A 7,268-nucleotide genomic window follows, 5' to 3' on the forward strand; every position below is an offset into this window, starting at 1 on the left:
GACTGCCGGCAAGTCAGTTATGCATTAGACCGCACCACGCTCATCTCCGGGTGGCATTTCGTAGCTCCAGTTCAACAAGCCGGTTTTGAGGACCTCCCGATCTAACAATTAGAGTGCTGACCGTCCCGTTCAAACAAAATGTAGCTTCATCTCAGAAACAAACGGATCTTCCCTAGGAACTGCTTCGGAGGAGGTCAGTTAAAAATGCTGGAAAAAGGGGGCGATCCTCCTGCCTTATTTCCAGCAAAATTTGCGCCCCCACGAGTTTCACTGAAGCTGCTTCCGTAGAGCTCTCATCGACTTCGATGTACCGAGCGAAACTAAGTGCGAAACTCGGTAAGCGGTCGTCGTGAACTGGTTGCGAAACACACCGGACAGCGTTTTGTCTCCTCAATTGCCATCTTTATTAATAAAAGTCGACGGCTCTTCCACAGTGTAAAAGCATTAAATAACAACTACCTTTCCAACAAACTGGAAGGGAAGGGAAAAGTAAAAATAGCAGCGGAAAACCACCAAAACCACCAAAAGGTGCTTAGTACCTGACTTAGTAGCGCTGTCAGAAAAAGTGGATGTGCTGTTATCTAATCTACCTGTGGCTTATCCATACGCCCCCTCAAGTTTTAATTGTTGTTTTGCTTCCATATTTGTTGGGCGTAGGTCCCTGTGCTCGAAAGGCGAAATGCAAATGTCAAGGCGAAACTTTAAGCCAGAAAACAAAAGCTTCAGTTGTTAATCAGCCTATGTGCCGTTTCGTTGCTTCTTAATATTTTGTCTTGACCTTCATGCTCTTCCTGCTTCAAAATATTTGGGTCTGGTAAAACAAACGGAGTGTGGGCATTAGCACTCAGCGTTTCCACGTGGAATTCGTCCACTTCGCCCTTGGCGTTCACACTGCGTATACTCTCGGCTTGCTTCTTTTGAAGCTTACCTTCTAAAGCGCGAAGTGCCGCTTTTCTTGACACACACAGGTTCATTTCTCTAATGTTTCATGGAACGCTTATAGGGCAACTGCAGAGGCTTTAGAATTCGACGGTATTGCAGGGGTGGAATGTGTCAAGCTTGAAGGTAAAGTATCAGAAGTCTTTTTGGGCTAGCATTTGAAACGGTGGCGTAAACGCCGATTGAAACCGCAACGGCTTTCAGGCTTCTCCACAGTGCACTGCGCAGAGTGGGAGGCGCACAACGCCACCTACGGTGCCAGAACATTTTCAAGGCCGAAGCCCTTGCTTTGAAGGGGAAAAAAAGCAATTCCATCAAAAGCAAAGCCTACGGAGCGTTGTTTAGCAGCATCCGATAACGCGCGGCAGGGTTTGGGCGAAGGCAAAGAAAACTTCAAATCTCCCCGCCTGCGACGCCATCACCGAGCTTCTCTGCACTTTTCCAACACTGTAAGGAGAAGCATGAGCTTTAACCGGCGATTGTGTCACCAATTTAAAAGCCAGCGCAAAATAAAAAAATGCACGTCTCAGCCTATAAAGGCAGTAGGCAAAACATGCAAACATGCACATTTGAAATCTCGCATACCACGAAATTCTCAAAAAAGTGGTGCGGTTGCCCTTTAAGCAGCAAACAAGTCTGTTGATAGTTCCGGCTATAGTTTCTGTTAAAGACATTTTTATTCTTCTAAGAGCGATTAGGCTGAGAGGATTTCAGCGCTCTTTGTACGAGCACGGAATCTATCACTGCTGGATATATCGAAGCGAAAGCTTCACTACGAGACCTCGGGCTTCAAACGCGGACCGTGTAAATTTGACCTTCAGCTGAGTTAGAGGTCGAACCATGAAAAAGAGAAGAAGAAATTTAATCAATATCCATGACTGGGAGTCGAACACGCGGCTGCACGAACAAATCTCCTTTAAGGGCCGCTCAGCGAGACCACTAGGCTACCGCCGCAGCTTTCGTTTTTCTTTACTGCATGGAAATAGTGCCGAAAAGAAAAATCTAAGCATGCTTACGCCACAAAACACCAGGCCACCAATACCCCTGCATGGCCCAACCTTCCAAAACATCAAAAGTCATTTCGACATCATTTCTCAGACCATGGTGATTCGGTGTGGCGGTCCATCATGCGGCTCTTCCAGAGACTAAATAGTCCAGCAACATAAATAGATCATATGGCAGATCACAGTTTTTCTCCATAGATAAAAAACGGATACTGTAGGGTGTGATGTCAATGTCCTTCTTAATTGTTCGTTGTAATATGTCCCAGAAGAACACAACATCATTGCACAGAATAAAATAATGGTCAACTGTCTCTGGTGTACTACACAGGCCGCAATTCACAGTCTATAGCGCAAGCATCTACTTAGCATAAAGCCATGCCTTTACACGCAGCGTAGATGTGTGCAGTTTACAGAAGAATGATTTTGCAGGTGGAGAACTGCACATTCGCCTAACACTTTTCACCTAGCCTAGTGCCCATGAACTACAGATAGCCTAGTTTTCAGGAGTTGCTTGACACTATAGGCTACCGCCGCAGCCAATACGCCTCGTGTTAAACTGCCCCACACTCTCGCGCTGTGCATTAGAGAGCGTCATCTTCATCAGCTTCCATCTGCTCCGTCGCGCGGCACTGCCTGCTCACCGTCGTCTTCTGCGTAGCACAAATCCGTGCTTTCGCTCCGATTCGAATGTCGTAAACAATCTCTGTAGTTTTTTTCTTTTTTTTCCACTCTCTGTCACACTTATCGCTCAGTTACTGGTGCCTGCTGTTACTTAATGGAAAGACTTGCCCTCGACGCTTCAGGAACCTAACATCTCACTTCAGATATATATACAAAAGTAAAACATCCCCATTATAGGCTGTTTCGTAGTTTAACGAGGATTTTACGCGATGCCGTTTAATGGGCGCCTTAAGAAGAGTTTTTACTAATCTTATGCGCTCTTTGTCAAAAGTTTAGCGCTTATCTCGACAGTGGCCAGGGCGGCGGCGCTGCTATCGAAGGAGCTTGCCTGCACCGAGACTTCGCCTGGCGAAGAGAATTTCTCTCTCGCTCTCACGACACCTTCACATCACCGCCATGAGCAAGGCAAGAGACCGGGAGGAAAATGTTATTTTTTCAACAAAATCGTGAGTTTATTTTTTACATTTAACTTCTTGATACTTTAACGGTTCTGTAGGGGCCATACATGTTGGGTATAGAGAAATACAACACTTAATTAGCTCTACACTTCTCCAATGCAGGGGCCAGAGAGTTCGAAATGCTGGAAGCACGAAACTTTCATCCCCCAATTTCTTCGCCCGCGTTAATCTCCACAGAGAAACTATGGCAGAGAAAGACGGGGATTATACCGCTCCATGCGCCCTAAAACTCGCCGGGAACTTTCTCCGGGCTACTCACGCTGAGTAAATAGAGTAGGGTCTGATCAGCGTGCCTCGCTTGCAGCCTCTGAGGGCATTGTCGCCGCGTCTCGGGTGTCCCCGTCGGCGCAGCTGACAGCGCCTCCGCGTCTCTATGGTGCCCCGAAGGTCATGCAAAGCAGCGTCGCCCCCCTCCGCAGGGAGGTGGCGCCGGCCGAGCGCAGATGAGTTGTTTTCTGCGCGCAGCTGCCCAGCGCGCGACACACGAGACGCCCGCCAAAGTGGCCCCGACAACGACGGCGAGACGCGCCGGGACATCACTGCAGTGGCGGGTGTCCACGGAGCCAGGGACACTGGCTGCGCTGCAAATTGTCTCTTCTCCCGCGCCAGCGCAACGCGAGAGGCCGGAAGAAGGAGGCACGCCAGCCCAGCAGCGCCAAAGTGCGTGTGTGTGTGTGTGCGGGGGGGGGGAGGGGCGGGGGGGGGGGGGGGGCTGTTCCGCGACTCGGGCGATTCCTCGCGGAAACTCGATATTCTTCGCCGGGCAGAGAGCCGCGGAGCCCAATCCGAGTGCGCGGGAACCCAGGGCCCGAAATGAAAGCGGGTAGGAGGGGGGGCGACATAACAGGAAGGAGGGTTCGCGCCCGAGACGCGAGAGGGAAACGCCGAAAAGGAGAAACAAAGAAGAAAAAAAAAGGGCAACTTGCCAAAAAAAGAAGCTGCCCATATGAGCTGGGAAAAGAAATCGATCATCTCCGACCAGCGCGGCAGCGCAGCCATGAAGCACGACTGCGTCTAGCCAACTTCGCGCGAAAGGAGTTGCTGGAGCTCGCTTCTGTAAATGCGCGCGGCGCTGCCGCTTCTTCACCCGACTGGCTCCTTCGGGGTGATGTATTGGGCTGCCGACAAAGCGGCGCTGCTCGGATTTGTCCGCAGCCTTCTTTATTTGCTCTAAATAGGGCCGCCCGCCCACCCTTCCCGGCGCCAGTCGCAGCGCGCGCCGAGCACAATTCCCCCGTCGCTGCAGGCACTGCTGCTGCTGCTGCTGCTTTGCGCGCGACGCGCGGAAGAAGTCGCGGCGCGCTCGCGTCACTGCCGCGCAGACATAGGGCAGGGGGGAAAAAAAGCACGCGACGAAGTCCGACGTGCTTAGAAGTGCACGAGAAAGCACAGTCAGATTCAAAAATCGATCGCCGCTGTTAGGCCTGCGCTGCAAATCGCGCGGCGCATTCGCCAAGACGACAGCGTGGAAAGCGCGCGAGTCTTTCAAGCGTTTCGGTGACGCCCACATTTCTCCGACCTCTTCGTCGAGTTCCGCCTCGGTTGCTGCACAGAAGAGGAGGGGAACGAATTTCTTCTCCGCCCGCTCGCAGAGGAAGGAAATGAAAGATTCCTCGCGACTCTTGGCTGGAGACGGATTTTATTTTATTATCTGTACGCAGAGCAGCTCGAAGATATTGCTCTTGTACGCAAGATGAAAACGCTCGTCGAATCACTTGCATGCCACAGCCAACGCCAATTTGTACTTGCACGAAGTTGTGCTCGAAAACATATCGCACCAAAGACCCTTCAATAAGCGAACGACCAATTGAAGTATGAAAATGTAGGGCACTGTAACTACAACTCGAATGGAATCCATCAGTGGACAATTACCTCGCAACCCCGGGAGAACGCCACCGCTGCAGAGTGCTGACGCCATATGGCCCAGCATCCAACTGTCGCGGGATGGTCGCCAGAAAACAAAATAATAAATTTTCGAGGGATTACCACAGCGTCTTGACTTTCCTTTTTCTCGCCGCAGTCGTGTTTGGTCCGGTGACGTATAGTGCGAGTCGGCTACCCAGAAAGGGACATGAGTGAAACAGGCTGAGTGAGAACTTGCAGAACGCAGTGCGGATCGGTCTTCGGATAGCCAGGGGGGCACGCAAGAGCACTCAATTAGCCTACGGCAGGGAAAACAACGTGTCTCCTCCGGCGCTTGCACAAGGCTCCAGATGGGAGAAGGGCGGAGCAGTTTCAGTCCGTCGGCCAGGCGGGGATCGTCGACCCGTCAGCGGCCGATCTGTCATCGGGACCGCGGCGCGACCGGCGGGGCCTCGGCGGCCATCCATTATTCGGCGCGGTCCCGCGCTGGGCGCTTCCGCCGTAAATGAGCCGACCCGAAGGGCTAAATCAGGCCGCGGCCCGTCCGGCGAGCCGCGCGCGCGAGCGCCGCGGTTGGCCTTGAGGCAGGCGGCTCGCATCATTCGACACAGCCAGGGCCGGCGCCGGTGTCCATTAGCCGCTTCCACGGGGCCGGAAACCGCGCGCGCGGACGCCCTCGCATGCAGCGGTCCCCTCCCTCGTGGTCCCCGTGAGAGCCTCGGCTCGTAAAAGCAGTCAGCGAGAGGCTCCCCTCGGCCTCGGCAGCGCATTCTTGACACGCGCGCGGACCCTCTTAGCTAACACCCACGGGCTGCCACTCGGGAGAGGGTCGACAACACCGCGGCGCGCAGACCGCGAAGCTAACGGGACTGGGTGTTACGACCCGTGTTGCACGGCGACAGACAGATGATTCGAGGAAAGCAGAGTAACATGACATGCCAGCGAAGCGGCAAGCTAGTTGAGGCGGTAGGAAACGAGTCAGAAATACGCAAAACACCACTTCCGTTTCTACGCCCAACAGTTTTGACGGCGCTGATAACGCTGCTAGCAAGCGTGTCTCCAAGCCTAAACCTCTGCGCTCAATGTTTTTGCTAACAGCCGCCACGAAACAACAAAACTGCCTTAAAGTCCACGTGATCCGAGCGTTTCTAACGTGGTGAACGAAAGCAGCGTGGATACCTACTGCCTCTCTGAGATGCCGGACGTTTACACAGCAACATGACGGTGCCTCGTTTTACTACGGCTATTTTTACAAAACAACCGTATGAGGCTGTTCAAACATAAACGTTCCCGCGGGCGAGAAAACTTTTTTGAGCAGGGGCTTTGAGGAAACATGCACGTCAAGGATCGTAAACAGCGCGGGACGCTCAAACGCGGCGTCCGTACCGTCCCCGTATGCTTTCACGATAAGCAACGCCGCAAGGCAATGCTCCCAGCTTTCTATGATTGGCCAAAGAACGTGCAGAGCTTCCTGAAGCCCAAGCACCACGCAGCCACGGAGCGAGAAGCGCCGGAGGAGGCCAGGTCATTCCGCGCCGGGCCTCGCCGGTTTGTATGAAGTGGCCTGCCCCCCTCACGTCGCGCTCCGGACGAAAACAAAATAAATGCGCCGCCGCATTCCTCCTCGGCAGGCGCTAAAACAAACGACAGCGGACGGACACCGCTAGCGGAGATAAAAGGGGCAGTCGCGGTGAAACGACGACGTTAGCCAGGCGAACACGCAGGGAATGTGCTGGCGACGAAGGGCGCGAGCAAAGAGTAAAAGAGCGGCCCTCGTAACAGGTGCCCCCGTGCCGCTGACCAGGCCGCCGCCGCGGCACGGCAAAACGATACGCAAAACACTCGCGTACAGCGCGCGCGCCACCGCACGTTCGCTCGCTCACGAGCCGTGATCTCGACTGCAATAAACCGCGACAGCAGGGACAATGCAAGATAAGAAAATGCCGAGAATTACCCTGGCTATCTTGGCCGCCGCTGCCACCGGTAACTCACAACACGGGCGACGCCATGACACTCGTCGGGCGGGTTGCCCGAGAAAAGGTGAGACGGAGGAAAAAGCCACCAAACCACTTCGCGCGAGATGGTGCGCTGCGGAGAAGCGCCCTTGAGAACACATGTGGCGAGTGTGCCCAAGCTGGGCGAACGAGCTGGGCGAACGCGTGGCGGCTCGGCGCCTTTGGCACGATGGCTGTTGACGCGGCTTTGTGTTGAAGGCGTATCATAGACGCGTGGAATGCGACGGAGTGGCAAAAAAATGAACGACTGTACCACGTTCCTATGACCACTGTTAACCTGTCTTTTTGTTTTACTTCAGACAAGATTT

At 53.5% G+C, this 7,268-nt stretch overlaps 1 protein-coding gene across 1 annotated transcript in view; it reads right to left on the reverse strand.

Annotated features, from left to right (window-relative positions):
- LOC149350055 (kelch-like protein 20) overlaps positions 1 to 6,968 on the reverse strand; it is a 155,834-nt gene extending 148,866 nt beyond the window's left edge. The window contains exon 1 of the mRNA XM_089576844.1: positions 6,900 to 6,968. The gene's annotated coding sequence lies outside the window, so the exon portion shown is untranslated. The remainder of the gene's footprint in view (positions 1 to 6,899) is intronic.
- Positions 6,969 to 7,268: the final 300 nt, after the last annotated feature.

Source organism: Amblyomma mixtum, chromosome 3, assembly GCF_055824585.1.
Source record: "Amblyomma mixtum isolate Tamu chromosome 3, ASM5582458v1, whole genome shotgun sequence".
Classification (NCBI taxonomy): Eukaryota; Metazoa; Arthropoda; class Arachnida; order Ixodida; family Ixodidae; genus Amblyomma; species Amblyomma mixtum.